Source organism: Tachyglossus aculeatus, chromosome 9 (genome assembly GCF_015852505.1).
Source record: "Tachyglossus aculeatus isolate mTacAcu1 chromosome 9, mTacAcu1.pri, whole genome shotgun sequence".
Lineage (NCBI taxonomy): Eukaryota > Metazoa > Chordata > Mammalia > Monotremata > Tachyglossidae > Tachyglossus > Tachyglossus aculeatus.
The window spans coordinates 51,496,379-51,511,898 of NC_052074.1; the positions used below are offsets into that span (position 1 = coordinate 51,496,379).

The 15,520-nt window shown below is 39.5% G+C and overlaps 1 protein-coding gene across 3 annotated transcripts in view; it reads left to right on the top strand.

Moving 5' to 3' along the window:
• The window catches only part of CSRNP3 (cysteine and serine rich nuclear protein 3), a 132,649-nt gene that overhangs the window by 35,428 nt on the left and 81,701 nt on the right, over positions 1–15,520 (top strand). Inside the window, exon 1 of one of the 3 annotated variants that reach the window (XM_038751807.1) lies at positions 10,439–10,533. The exons of the other annotated variants lie outside the window; for them this stretch is intronic. The gene's annotated coding sequence lies outside the window, so the exon portion shown is untranslated. Of the gene's footprint in view, positions 1–10,438; positions 10,534–15,520 lie in introns of those variants that run through there. 3 annotated transcript variants of the gene reach the window in all.

Below are 15,520 nucleotides of genomic sequence, written 5' to 3' on the forward strand. Positions count from 1 at the left end.
ACAGTCACTGGGAAGCATTAGGCTGCATGAGAACAAAAAGTTAAAATTATTGATCTAGGAGACTTTGCATACTTCTATATTTAACAGTTTGACGTCTAAGTATCTTAAGCTGACTTAAGATGTATAGTTTTCCCCCAGCATCCACAAACCCCCTCAATTACAAATCAGTCATGTATTTCCATTAGCTCCCCTTTTATCTACGATTTTATTTTTATTTAGCTTTACCAAGACTTCTCCAGTACAGGCTCTGCGAGGCATACAAGGCAGCATTGTTCTGCTCTACAATCCATTGTCAAATGTACCCAGCCAGCAGCAATTTAATTCCCTTCTTTAGCCTTCCATACCTGGAAATCTAATGAGGTCGGAAAGAGCTTAGCAAACGGATGGAAGAGGCCAAGATGCCTTAATAGGAACATTGTTTGGGGCATGTTGCTACTTGGAGCAAGTTATTGATACAGTGAAGAAGGAGGGCGCAAGCAATCTTGCAGGTGGCCTCCCTTTCTCTCCAACCGCAGGATACCACCGCTGCCATTAGCAAGCACTCTCTTTGAAAATGGAAGGCAGCATTTTCACTGTTTTTGTTAGCTAAAATAATGGGTTTTTCCCCTGCTTTCAGAGATGTTTTACCAGATGTTTTTATCTTAGCAGGCTGCTACTTGTAGTCAAGGAAATAATGGATTTCCATTTCACTCCCCCCTGTGATTTAGACACACATGAAATACAAAAGTATTAAATTACTCTTAAGCTTAAATGTGAAGGCTTTAGCCTGAGTTGTACATCACTTATAAAAGAGAACCTGAAGTATATGAAAATATTTTTGACTGCTTTCACGATACCTATTTGGATTCATTTACTATTTAGTTTCCAACAGCAAGACTTAAACATTTTCAACATACAGAAATGTTGCCAATGAGAAGTTACACATTTGGGAGACAGATGCTTCTTTTGATTATTATTGAAGAACTGGAAGGAGGAAAAAAGGGTGAAATAAGGACCTGATTTTTAATATTTGTGTTATCAAGGGCACTGGCTTTCCTTATTGAAACTAGTACATGAATTAATTGGGAAGTTCTCGTGGAGAAGATGTGATTTTAGAGGGCTTGAAGGAGAGCAGTGCTCTGTTGGATTTGAAGCAGGAGGGAGTAGCAGTGTGGTTTAGTGGATAGAGCACAGGTCTGAGAGTCAGAAGAGCCTGGCTCTGCTGCTTGTCTGATGTGCGACATTGGGCAAGTCACTTAATTCCTCTGTGCCTCGGTTACATCATCTGTAAAATGGAGATTAAGACCGTGAGCCCCACGTGGGACAGGGACAGTGTCCAACCTGATTAGATTGTATCTACCCCAGCACTTAGGACAGTGCTTGACACATAGTAAGTACTTAACAAATACCATCATCATCATTATGATTATTATTACCAGACAGCAGGATTAGTCTGGACAAGAGTCAGTAGTGGGAGAGATGAAAATAAAATACAGTGAGGAGGTTAGCTTGGGAGGAACAAAAAGTGTGAACTAGGGTGTGCTGGGGGAAGAGAGTGGAAGAAGTGGGTTAAGTGTCTTAAAACCAACGGGTAGGAGTTTCTGCTTGTTGCAGAAAGGAACAGGTAACTTTTGGAGCACAATGTTTAGGAAAATGATTCAGATGTCAGAGTGAAGTATGGACTGGGGAAAGGTGAGACTGGAGGCAGGGAGCTCAGTGATAAGACTAATGCAGTCTCCAAGCCAGTGTATGACAAGTGCCTGAACCAGACTAGTAGCCATTTGGATGGAGAATGGTGAGCTCTGGAGGAAAAACTCATGGATGTTAAACTGCCATTTTTAGATTACTGTGTAAAAAACTGAACTCACCCTTCTCTCCCAAATACTCTCCTCCATCTTACTTTTCCAAAATAATTCACAGCTTCCATTTTCCCTATCCCTGAAGCCACAACCTTGGTAGCATCCTCTACCCCATCCTTTCTATTTCAACACCCATATTCAGTCTGTCGCCAAGTCTTGTGAGTTTTTCCTCCCTAACATCTCCAGGATTCACCCTCTTCCTCTCCATCTACATATCTACCACTCTGGTCTAGGCACTTGCCATACCCTCGCTTGATGACTAGTATCAGTCTCATCACTGGGCTCCCTGCCTCCAGTCTCACCTTCCTCTGGTCCATAGTCCACTCCGATATCTGAATCAACTTCCTAACATAGTTAGTGGCTGGGAAGAAGAAGAGTCTGAGTAGGAGCAGTCAGAGAGGTAAGAGGAGAACCAGGAGAAAACCAAGGGGTGGGTTGTGTACCCAGGAAAAGGTAGCTGAGAGGTCGTGGATGAATAGCAGGCCTTCATTAGACTTGGCAAGGAATGGAGTTTCTGTTGATCTTGAAGATGTATAAGTGGATCGAAGAAGATGGAAGCTAGTTGTAGGGTCAAGATGGGAAGTGGGGGAAGGAAGTGAATGCAATTCATTCCAGGAGTTTGGGTAGAAATGGGGAGAGGGAGATGAGCAAGACCTAAATGGTGCTTTGGGATTTCCAAGAAGTTGGTTTTTTTTTAAGGATAGGGAAAACAGGAGCCCACTTGAAGGCAAAGGAAAGGACCCCTCATGGAATAAGTGGTTGAAAACAACCACCAAGGAGGAAAGAAGAGTTGGTGCAATTGTTTTAGAAGATTAAAAAGGGTGGTGTCAGAGCCTCAGAAAGGCAGAAGGGCTTGAATTTGGAAGCAGACAGAAGATCTCCTCTTAAGAAATGGCTGGGAAAGATTAGAGAGTAGAGGTGATAGGGAAGTTGAGACAGAGGAGCTGGCACTTAGTAGCTGTGATTCAGTCTACCAAGTAGTTAGCAGGTAATCAGAGGCAGGAAAGGGGGTGGGGAAACTGGAAGCTTCAGGTGGGAGTCAAAGGTGTGGAATAGTTGTAGGGGGAAATGGACACGTGAGTCGGTGATGAAAGTACTGAGCAGAAGAGAGGGCAGAGTTAAAGCAAGTAAGGAAGGATTTTAAGTGACTGAATATATTGAGTACCCATTGTGTGCAGAGCAATTATTGCTTGGGGGAGAATACAATTGAATTAGTAAACGTGATCCCTGCTCTGTAGGAGTTTTCAATCTAGTGGAGAAAAGCAGACATACTGCCAAGAAAAACATGAGTGATCAAGCCAAGTATTAAGATTAATACTGAGGACAAAGCTGCCCTTCTCTCTTAAGAAGCAGGCAAGAGTCAATGGTCACCATACTTGCCAGGTGAGGACTCTGTATTGGACTTCTATCGCTCAAGAGAATAATAATGCATGGTAATTTCCAAACAACTTTTTTACATCTGTCTTTTTTGGTTAAGTAAATTAAAATTCATTCACTCTTATTTACTAAGAGCTTACTGTATGCAGAACACTGTATTAAAAGCTTAAGTAGTTTAAAGGATTGTCAGGGATTTATAATGAGAATACATGTATTCATGTGAAGAAATAATCTATCAAATTTAAAACTCCTTTGAAAGCATAAACCTTGTGTTAATAATAAGAGTAATAATTTTGGTATTTGTTAAGCGCTTACTATGTGCAAAACACTGTTCTAAGTGCTGGGAAGGATACAAGGTGATCAGTTTGTCCCATGTGGGGCTCACAATCTTAATCCCCATTTTCCAGATGAGGAAACAGAGGCACAGAGAAGTTAAGTGACTTGCCCAAAGTCACACAGTTGACAAGCGGCAGAGCCGGGATTATTGTGTTGTTTTTTAACTTAAAGATGATATGGGGTAGTGACCTTTGTATTATTTTTATCTTCAAGCTTCCACTTTTGTATTTTACTTTCATGCTAGTTACCTGCTTTACTTTTTTTTGCATGGAAAGGGTATGACCTGCTAATTCTTGAGAGAATCAATGCTTCAGCTGTTTCAATCCCCATGATTATGACAGTGAATAGGGAAATGAGTTTCAGAATTTAGATGCCCTGTCTCTGAAAGCTCAAATTTTGTATATGAGAGGACAGATGATATATAGGACGATGTGGCTGTCTTCAACAATAAGATGGTGAATGTGTTGAGATTGCATGTGCTAGTAGAAATTTGTGCTCCAGCCTTGAAGAATTTTATGTCTGACTTGATCTTGATGACATGTTTAGTGCTGTGATGGAAAAAAGTAAAAATCTCCCTGCTCTGAAGATGAGCTAGAAAATAAATTTAGATATTTTGTAGGTATTTTAGGTCACCATCATCTTCCTTAATAAATATTTATTGAGTATGCAATGAGTGGGTAGCGTTAACTAGAGGGATCACCCAAAATGCACCGTGCTGTGTACAGAGACCAAAATTATAGTCCTAGATTTTCCACTGATTGAGCCATACGTTTCAGGGCCAGTCACTTCATCTTTCTGTACCTCAGTTTCCCAAACGAATTCACAGCAATAATGCTATTTGTCCTTTCCAGCTTTCAGAGATCGTGGGAAGAAAAGCATTGCATAGTACTGCAAATATGAAAGGCTTTTGAGTACTTCAAAGAAATGTATTGTTTAAATTGGGTGTTCTGGGAAGTGAATAGGTAGCTTAGATGAGGAATTTACAGTCTGATAGATTATTTACTAGTCATTCTTGTGAACACTCCCTATTTCAGAAGATAGCTGTACTTTGGTAAATGACAGAAGAAAGGAAAAAAAACGACAAAGCAGACATCCAGAGATGATTTTTTTTTTTCATTTCTCTGGGGAAATGGTTTGAACAATTTGGAAGGATTAGATTCAGAGCTTTGGAAGAAGGGTTTTTGGAGAACAAGGGAAAAATATTCACAGGACAGTGCTTGCCACTCATCTGCTGTGTGATTTTAGGCAAGTCAGTTAACTTTTCTGTCAGTTACCCCATCTGTAAAATGGGGATTAAGACTGTGAGGTCTATGGGGGACATGGACTGTTTCCAACTTGATTGGCTTGTAATCTACCCCAGAGTTTAGGACAGTGCCCAACACATAATAAAGTGCTTAACAGATACCATAAAAAAAAACAAAACAAAACCAAAAAAAACCCTCAGATGAACAGATGCCCTTAGCAAATGCTTGGTGTGTTTCCAAAAGTGAAAAATGTCAGAATACGGTATGTTACAATGTATGGTATTCATGTTTGTTGTGCAGTGTTGATTATGTAACTACTGATACGATTTCACTATCAATTTTGTGAGAGTTTTAAGAGTACTGAAAAATAATTATTTTCATAAAAATTAGCAGTTACCTGGAATGCCCAAGGTTCATAAGAAATTAAGCTGGGTCAGCTCATTTTTTATAATTCCGTTCTGGCTCCTTTTAACTTGGCTTGACACCATATTGTTTCAGCCAAGGTGTGTGCTCTCTCTCTCTCTTTCCTCCTCCTCTTCCTTTTTTTTCTCATTCTTTTACTCTCCCTATCTTATCCCTTCCCACTGCAGTGAAATGCAGCCTACCTGCTAGCAGCATACTTTGGATGGTTTTATTTTTAATCTTTTCTTTCCTACAGCTACATTCTATTCCCTTCTGTTTCATTTTCTTGTGGAAATTATTTCTTGTGAACAATGAATGTTGCTGGCAAGTGATGTGGTGGGCAGAGATGAGGAGAGGAGGTTGGAGATGACATTGTTTATCAGATGGGATGCTGAAAAACGTTTGGGTATAGATACTTTGTCATCTTTCTGCAAGGCTGATTAACTGGTTAAATGGAACTGTCTAATATTGTGCTAAAACAAATGATAAAGAACTTTGCTATCCTGACAACCTGGATGGTGAAAAAAATCTGTAGGAGGCTGTCACTGAACTGTATACATTTTGTGGCTTCTGTTAATGAAACAGTAAACTAAAATAAAGGAAAAGGAGCCAAAAGCAAATGGCCTGAAACACGGCCTTTATAAAGCAACATAGAAGTTAACATGCCCTCCAACTTGACCTATGACATGTTAATATTCTTGTGGGTGATAGCTCATCATATCATTGAGCCACAATTCTGGCAGACTTCAGCCCACTTTCCTCCTTTATTCTCTTTGCTCTGAAATGTATTGAATTTGCTGCTGAACTTGTTTATGTTATTTGCTTTAGTGGCTTGCCCCAGCAAATTACTCCTTGTCTTTATTGTTAAATTCAGTGTACTGTTTTAATTTTAGGCTGAAGCATAGAATTTAGCCTTTACACTAATGTAAACAGTATTGGATGAGCTAATATCCTCCCTGAGACACAGCCTGTAAAAAAAGAAAACAAAAAACTCTTTCAATTAGGAAGAATTATACATAGTTACGTGAAATACTTTTCTGAGTAAAAACAAAGTGAAAATAAGCCTGTTTTTCCCATGAGATTTTCAAAATCTGCAACATTGGTTTGGCTAGTATTGGTGTGGAGCAAACCTAAGAGCAAGTGGAAACAATTTGTGGAGTACTTGTCCCTTCTACTTGCATATGTGGGGGTGTCTCAGAATGGACAGGAGTCCACCCAATTGCTGCCTAGGAATTTTGGTGACTTTGTTTCCCTCCTTTAAACTTTACCCTTTAGCTGGTACTCTGGAGATGGTCCCCAGCCTTTCAGAGTGGCAACTGGGTGTGGGAGTATAAAATTTGGAGATGCCAAAATCCAAAATGTTCATTCACAATTAGATATTTTGCTTGATGTTCGGGAATGTCGAAATTCAGGTTCCTGGGGCAAGTTCAGAGGAGGTGAGAGAGTCCTTGAATATCAAAGTCCTTATCTAATTTTGATGGTGTCTGAGGTGCCCGAGGCTATACAGCAGTCTGTTATTAATCTAGGGGCTCCATAAAGAGCCAGGAACAATAGGTGTCAGGGATTAGTCTGAGCAGTGGTTGGACTGGTGATTATTTGAGCTGATTTAACAATGCTTGTCCATTAGATATTAAATCTTAGGAAAAGCAGAGTAACATGTATTCTAATAAATCACTCTAGAATTGGCCCTTACAAGATTTGGACCTTGACAATCAGTCAGTAGTGCCTGTGGAGATTACAGTGGTGGAGAAAGAGACACAGACCCTACCATCCAGAAGCAGAGACTGACATACACAAGTCATTCACAAAGTGTATGACTGATGATAGCGAAGAGGGGAAGGATGAATCAATAAGTATAACTTCATCTAAGTCAAGAATATGCATATGTGCTAAGGTGTGAACCATAAGTGTAAGATAACTGTTGGGTAGATTAAATTTCAGAAAGGTGATCTTAATCACAAAATGTTTCCTAGAGAAGGTAGGTTTTCAAGAGGGCTGAGCAGATGGGGAAAGCTAGAGGATTTGAAGGGGGAGGGAGTTCCAGGAGGGCTGAAGAGTATGAGCAAAGGTTTGGAGGCGGGAAACTGGAGAATGAAGCAAGGTGAGGTGGTTGGCTAGGGAGGAATGAAGGAGGCAAAGTGGATTTTGGTGAAAGAAGAGAACTGATAAGAGGGAGGGAACTGATAGATTGCCTTAGAGCCAATCAATCAGTCCTATTTATTGAGCACTTAGTATGTACAGAGCACTGTATTAAGTGCTTGAGGGAGTACAGTATAACATAGTAGGTAGACACATTCCCTGCCCACAAAAGTGGAAAAACATGTACAGAAAAATGATTTAGAAAAATTACTCAGGAAGTAAAGCAAATGGAAACAGGGAAAATAAAGATAATAATAATAATTCTAATAATAACTGTGGTGTTTAAGCGCTTACTGTGTGCCAGGCATTATATTGTGGGCTGGGGAGATACAGGGTTGGATACAGTCCCTGTCCCATATGGGGTTCACAATCTTAATCTAAATCCTCATTTTACAGATGAGGTAACTGAGGCACAGAGAAGTTAAATGACTTGCCTAAAGTCACATAGCAGACAAGTGGCAGAGCAAGGATTAGAAACCCAGTCCTTTTGATTCCTTGGTTTGTGCTGTATCCACTGGGCAGTGGTCTCACCAGGATATGGCAAATGCTTTGGCCAGTGTGGTGGCCATTGAATAGAGAGAACATATAGAAACCAGAAAGATGTGGTAAGATTTAGCAGTAGTCAATATAAAAATTGAAAGATAGGAGAGGCAAGGGTAATGGCAAAGTTCTAGGTTTTTGAGACAGGGAAGAGGGTGTTGAGATGGGAAAGTTACTTGGGAGGGAAGATAAGGAATGAATAGAATGATAGATAAGTGAATAGCAGGGTATACAAATCAATACATACATAAGGGCTCTGGGTAGCTGGGAATGCATAAATGTTGAGATGGTAGTTTGGAGGTTATGATCAGAGGAGAAGAAAATTAATTGGGGAAAGCGCCTTGGAAGGGATGGAATTTACCATTTCTTATTGAGAGTTCTTCTCACATTAAACTCCTTTTTCTTATTAGTTGCCTTGATGTTTCCCAACTACCCTCCCCCCTTAAAATATTACCATAGAAACATATATTAAGGAGATTTGCCAAAGTACATTTTTTCTGAAGAAAATGTTTTGGAGATGTTTGCTTTTTCTTGACAGCCCCAAGCGTTTTGTTTCTTCCAGGCCTAATTTTATTAATAGGGATACTAGGGATCATTGTAAAGCAGTACGATTCCCCTTGTAATTGCAAATGTTTGTTCCAGTTGTCTAATCAATAGAATGATCATCAAAGTATATAGCAAGGAGCAGAATGCTGGTCCTGGGCGGTGGGCAAGGTCTGAGTGGATTCTCCAGCTTCCTGAGATTTGTGCACTGTAAGGAGGAATCTGGGAATGGTCAAGGTTAGGGGGTAGGAAGGGGAGGCTGGCAGAACTCTAGGACAAAGTCATTGCTTTGTCCAACCTGACCCTGAAAAGGGCGGAGTCCATCTTCACACTTTCACCATCTGAGGGTGATGGGGATGGGAATATCAAAGTCCCCATCCTTATCACAATGTCATGAGCGCGTTTGGTCAGACATAGTGTTTGAAAAAGTGTGAAAATGTTAGCCAGTGGAGTAAATATTTCAACCAGAAAAGTTGACTTTTAAAGATTCAACAAGCATTGAAGATAGAGCCTCACAGTAACGATAGGTTCTTTGTAACATTACAATGATTAATTAAGCTTTAATTAAAATAGACTCTAGAATAGAAAAATGAGCTGTCATGTAAATCAGATCAGCCATTTGAATCTCGATTGTGTCTATTAATGACAGATATGTGAGCATAGTAGTGTCTCGATTATTAAGGTAGATTCTAACTTTTTTCTAAGACTAGCTATCTCTTCCCATTAAATCGGAAACATCAATCGATTTCAAATGAGTTATGGGGTTACAGGATCCATTTCAAAAGGTGAAACAAATACTGGGAGACCATGGCCACAGAAATACAGAGCTGGGCAGGTAGGGTACGGACCTAATGTAGTTAAGCAAAATAGGTTGGATAAACTTGTGAAGGGGAAGAAAAGCCCAGATGCTCAAATTAAATATGGTTCAATGGATGTTGAACTCTACTAGGAAGCCTGCTGTCTCCAAACTCCCATACTTAGGTAGGGGCACAGGGAATCATCTATTGTTTATGAAAGTGAAGTGAAGACGCTTGGTAAATTTAGAGAAATCTTACCTAACTTGCCCTTAGATACCTCAGTGGTTGCTTTCCACTCACAAAATACATCCTGGAAATTTAGACACTCTTCTGAACAGGGCTTGGTGTTTGGATGAAGAGTAAAGTGTTCGCTACTGAACTCTGAGGGAGGTTGAATGACCTTTTCAAGGGCTGTTTAGAGAGTAAGCACCACCAGTTCTGTCATCCCTTGTCTTTTCTATGCATTTTATGAGAACATTGTTAGGGAATTAGCGAGCTATTGACCACTAATTCAGGCATGTTTGTATGCTGCATATTGGGGTTGGAGGGAACAGCTTGTGTGCCTATACACAACATGGGAATGGGTGAGAACTGGCATGTGAGTTTTCCTGTAATGTGAGGGTTTTGCAAAAATGCAGTCCCCATCTAATAGGAGAACTGGAGAGATCCATCAGTGTGGATTTGTCTAGGAGGCAGAATGTAAAATTGTAGAGGGCTCACCTAAACTATGCTTTTATGATTACTCTCTCAGGCGGAGCAGAATTTGTATCAGTTGGCAAAGCCGCTTTCCAAAGTCCTGACCGATTCTGACCTCAGATGGACTTTTGATTGTGGGGATATAGTACTCCCCAAACTAGATTTTGTCCAGAGGAATATTCATTGTTTTCTCAGTACATGTTCCTTTTAAGGAGGTCTCTTGTACATGGGAAGTCACCTCATTCATTCATTCAGTTGTATTTATTGAGTGCTTACTGTGTGCAGAGCACTGTACTAAGTGCTTGGGAAGTACAAGTTGGCAACATATAGAGACGGTCCCCAACAGCGAGACCACATCTGAAGGCTACTTTTAGCACAATGAGTGCTAGACATTAATGAGTGCCCCCAAAGGGAATGAGGATCATTTTCAATCAGAGAGGATTTTGAGAATCCTCTTGAAGCTTCTTGGATTTTTTTGTTAAATCAGATTGCCTCTGCTTTGCTGGAACCCTGGGAAAGGATAATGGTGGACAGTGCTGTTGAATCTTCATCTTGAAAACATTTCAAAACCTGAACTACAGTGTCTCCCATGGAAAGATACAAGTCAGAACTGCATCAGGGGTAAGCACAGCTATATAGAGTTGCATTTTTTCTGTGTGTCCAAGATTTTTTAAGAACTTTTTATTCCAGTGCCCCAAACTGATACCCTAATTGCATGCCTCAAGTATGTTGGGCACAAAGAGTCAATTAGAAGCCTAATCTTTTCAAGAAAAATTTTCCTTACTGAGACTGCTACACAAAATCCATATAGCATGGTTGGATTTAAGACTAGAAATAGGGTCATTAACGTGGTTTCCTTTTAAGGCAGTCAGGAGAATTTCTCTTCAGTCATGAATTCTGGAAGCAATCAATTATAGTACTTAACTTTGATATTCAGGAGGTTTTCCGAGTATAAATATTCTTTTCTACTTCTTTCAAGGTGAAAAAAGTCCTTTTGTATTGGTTTGTTGCAGTGAATAAATTTAAATTTTTACCATATTCACTTCAACGCCAATGGTTCGCCAGCTGCATTAAAAAAATCACTATCGTGATGAATTTTTGTGTGTGCTTGCACGCGTGTGCGTATGTGTATTTTTGTGTGAGTGTGTGCATGTGCCTGACTCTGAATACTGTGATTAAGAAGCTCATTCATTAGTTGAGAAAGTTAGGGAATTTTTATATCCAAAGATAAGGCATCTGTCTTCTGGTTGCCTATAGGCATGACTATCACTCAACATGTTTTGCAAATAGAATTTCAAGTCATAGGCTAAAATGTCCTTTAGATAAAAGGCTTGGGTTGAAGTGCTTGAAAAGTAAAGCTACTACTGTTCATAGCATTGTTAAAACCACTGTTTTAGGCTGAATTTCTGTTCTAAAATGGAGGGAACAGAAAATGTGTGAATGCACAGGCTAAATAAAATTGTAATTGTGTTTGTTATGGTTTTCCGCCACCTATTCTCCTCCCCCTCTTGAATGCTTTTGGTTGTCTTTCGGTCCAGTGGTCATGATGTACATTGTGTGTGTTTTTTCTTCAAGAGGTGGGAAAGTTTTGAGATATATACTATAGAATCTTTCTTGTGGGAAATTCCTTTCGTCATTCCTAAATAGATTGAAACATTATGCTTGAATCAACTCTTGATTGTGATAGTCTTGTATGGTTGCCATTTTCTTTTACTAGAGGTTTAGCATAATCATACATAAAGTTTTTGTTTTGGTCCTTGCACATATTTTTAAAAGTTCCTGTTGCTTCCGATTCCCCAAATTTAATGTTTACCTGGGTACTGCACATTTTCTGCACAGGAACTCCTCAATTATTTCTTGATTTTTGCCAACTTGAATAATTTTCGGTTTGGGAATATGAACTAGTAAAGGAGACTGGGTGGTTAGGAATTCACACAGTGAGTGGCTAGCCAAAATTGACAGGGGTCAGTATTCATCATTTTTGATCCATCAATCAGTGATATGAGTCCCCTCCATTCTGGAGCCTTCCACTTAAAAAAGCATAAAGCTATTGGCAGAAAAGTTAAGGAAATTAATCAGTACACTAAATTGAAAATAAAATTCTGGTTGCATGTTTTACATTTAAGTTAATAAAGTCAAGTTGGTCACAGTGAAAAATTCTCACATTCAATCAAAATCAACCTCACAATATAGAGGTTAGAGAAGCAGTGTGGCTCAGTGGAAAGTGCCCGGGCTTGGGAGTCCAGAGGTCATGAGTTCTAATCCCGACTCTGCCACTTGTCTGCTGTGTGACTTTGGGCAAGTCACTTAACTTCTCTGAGCCTCAGTTACCTCATCTGTAAAATGGGGACTAAGACTGTGAGCCCCACGTGGGACAACCTGATCACCTTGTATTCCCCCCCCCCCAGTACTTAGAACAGTGCTTCACACATAGTAAGCACTTAACAAATGCCATCATCATTATTATTATTATTATAGACTGTTACTAACCACCTGGCATATTGCTTGGTCCAAAGACCTATACTAAGATACCACAGTATATTCAGTGTTGGTTTCTGTACGATATCTAACATTTATATGTATTCTTATTCCCCTAACCTGCCTAAATTCCCTGAAAGCTGGATAGATGCATTTGTTAGACTACAAAGCCACCAAAAAGCAATTTCTTCAAACCAGGCTCACTGCCCTGCAGTTCTGAAGCATTGTGACATCATGATATCCTGCAGTGCCTTCAGCCCCCTCCCCTGCCACAGCAAGTGTGAGAGACTGTGGATTGGAGGGAAAAAAGAAAGCAGAATGAAAAGGACAGATAAAGGAGAAAGGGTGACTTTATGTGCCTTGCCATGGATTGTGGGACTTTTGTCTTTGCAATCTAGGACTTGTCCATCATCTTCTTTTGGACTATATTCCCAAAGAATTCTGCTCATCCTTTGTCACGTCCATTTAATATAAACCATTCCGTTTTTGAACGAGACCTTCATGATTATGGAACGTGGCTGACACTCTGTTAGGATTGTGTTAAGAAAGCGTGAACTCCTGCTGCAGTTATTACAGCCTGTGCTCCATATAAATTTGAGTGCCCGTAGCAATTGAAATGGCCTTGTAAATACAGGGATTCCCAGTTAGCGCTCATAATTGGTTCCATAAAAATAGAGTGTAAAGCAAAAGAGGCTAACAAAGCAGTTTCCCATAAGAAATAATGTAAAGTACATTAATATGTTCCGATCCAACAACTTGATCCAAACAATATGAATATATTAAACCATGATGAAAAACACAGCATAGTTATAGGATCAAATAGCAGTGTAAATAGGTACTGATAATAAAATATTATGAAATGCATTTTATGGATGTGTGTGCACATACTTTTAAAAACGTTATCTTTTACTGCCTACGTAGCATAAAGGCACCTTGGGCTTATAGGTCACTATGCAATGCCAAATAGAGAACAAAAAGCAGTGGAAATGGGCTTTAGTCCCTGAGTAGTTTGAAACTACTTCAACGGTGGGAAGGGAGAAGTGAGAGTGGAGGTGTTTTTGTATAAACTGCAAATCAAAGGGTGCGACCATTGTAAGAAATAGCATTAAATTTCCAATGGCACTATTGAGAAAGAGCTATAAAAGTAAACTACTATCAGGGGATTCCCGCAAGGATCCAAATTTAGTAGCTCACACCATTTTTTACCAGTCCTCTTTTCCTCATAGAGATACCCCGGTGGTCAAAAGAACTCAGTCTTGATTTCTAGTCCCACAGCACTTGCTGTTACTTGCTCTTCTCGTTGGCTATATCCTTTTCAGGGAATTGGAAAATGGATTTTTATCCAAAATGAACCCCAACTAATGCTATCTGATTGAGATTATTATTTGAGTGTATTATCTCTTCCCTGCTAGAATGTAAACTCTTTGAGAGCACTTCTTTAGTGTACTCCTCTAAGCGCTTAATACTTAGTACTTCAGTAAGTGTTCGATAAATACCATTAATTGCTGGAGTAAATAATCTTAAAAAGAGAAATAAACAATTTTACAGATAAAGAAAATATTTTGCAGGACTGCAAATATCTTGAAAACCACTCCAGTAGTAACTACATAAATTCAAAAGCAAGTGATAAACGCTTTTCCAAGCTACATGGACATTATAAATGATTCTGGGGCACAAACAAGGAGGTTACTAAAAAACACACCTTTAATTCCACCTGCCAGTGGAGATTCATGGAAGAAAAACAATCAATACTGGCCAAATAATAGTAGACAAAATGCTTCTTCCAGCTTGTAATAGGGTATTACAAACGAACAGCTTTTGAAGAATATCTCAGTGTGTCTTGAAACATTGAGGTTTTATATGTTAGTGTAGAAGACAAGGAAAAAAAGAACAGAATCTCCAATCCACTTCACATGTAGTTGGGATGGTTTTAACAGCTCAAGTAAATTCCAACATTTTAGAATAATAATAATGATGGTTAAGCACTTACTATGTTAAGCACTTACTACATGCACAGCACTGTTCTAAGCACAAGGTGATCAGGTTGTTCCACATGGGGCTCACAGTTTTAATCCCCATTTTACAGCTGAGGTAACTGAGGCACAGAGAAGTTAAGTGTCTTGCCCAAAGTCACACAGCTGATAAGTGGCGGAGCCGGTGTTAGAACCCGTGACTTCTGACTCCCAACCCCATGCTCTTTCCACTGAGCCACGTTGAGGGGTCATAGGAATAAATGATTTGAGTCATCAAATTCACTAATTTATTATGTCACATAGAGGGGAAACAAAAATGTGTTTGCATTACACTTTCTGTTTATAGAATACTTTGAGAGAAGCATAGCCTTGCTTAGTAGAACTGAGGGTTCATTTACACTTTATAGCTATCTGATAGTGTGTGGGTTACTCTATGCTTCTGTATTTGAATTGATGTTTACTTAAGTTTATTGCAGTAATCAGTAGAAATTCCAGGGAGTTTTTTGGGAATCCAGAGAGTTTGTCTCAAAGACTACGATTTTTGGCTCTCTGAACTTAAACAACTGGTTCATTTCCTAAGGGAAAAGTTCATTTTTATTGTTCTTGGATGTGGAACACACTACAAAGATCCAGTAAAGTATCTATTCCCAGAGCTCCCAGACTTTCAAGGCCATTTTAAAGCCATATCCTTTGATGAGCCAAAGCCTGGTGATTGTTTTTGTGTTTTTTGTTTTCATCTTTGCTTTCTGCAACCTGTCTCTCTCTGCTGCTCTTCAGTTATGATCAGAGAAGAGGAGTTTGTGTATCTAAAATTAAAGGTGGCTTGAGCCAGGAGCTGAGCCTTCTCAGTGCTTCTGGATTCCATTTGAAAGTAAAGTTGTTCTGGCTAGCCACATCCTGAGAAGATTAAGCATTCTAAAGCAAAGTAAAAACATTGATTAATTAGTTCATTTTCCCCCAAGTACTGTCATTTTGTTAGAGCTGGAATGCTTGTATAATTTTTAAAAAGTTGTTTAAGACAGCTGGCAAAACTGGGACTTCCCAGCTTGTGGTCAACTGACTAGTCCACAGATTCCAGATCTCTCAAGGGACAGTGTCCATTTCTAATTCCCACCTAAGTATTTTTTCCCAGTGCTCTGAATACTATTACTACTACT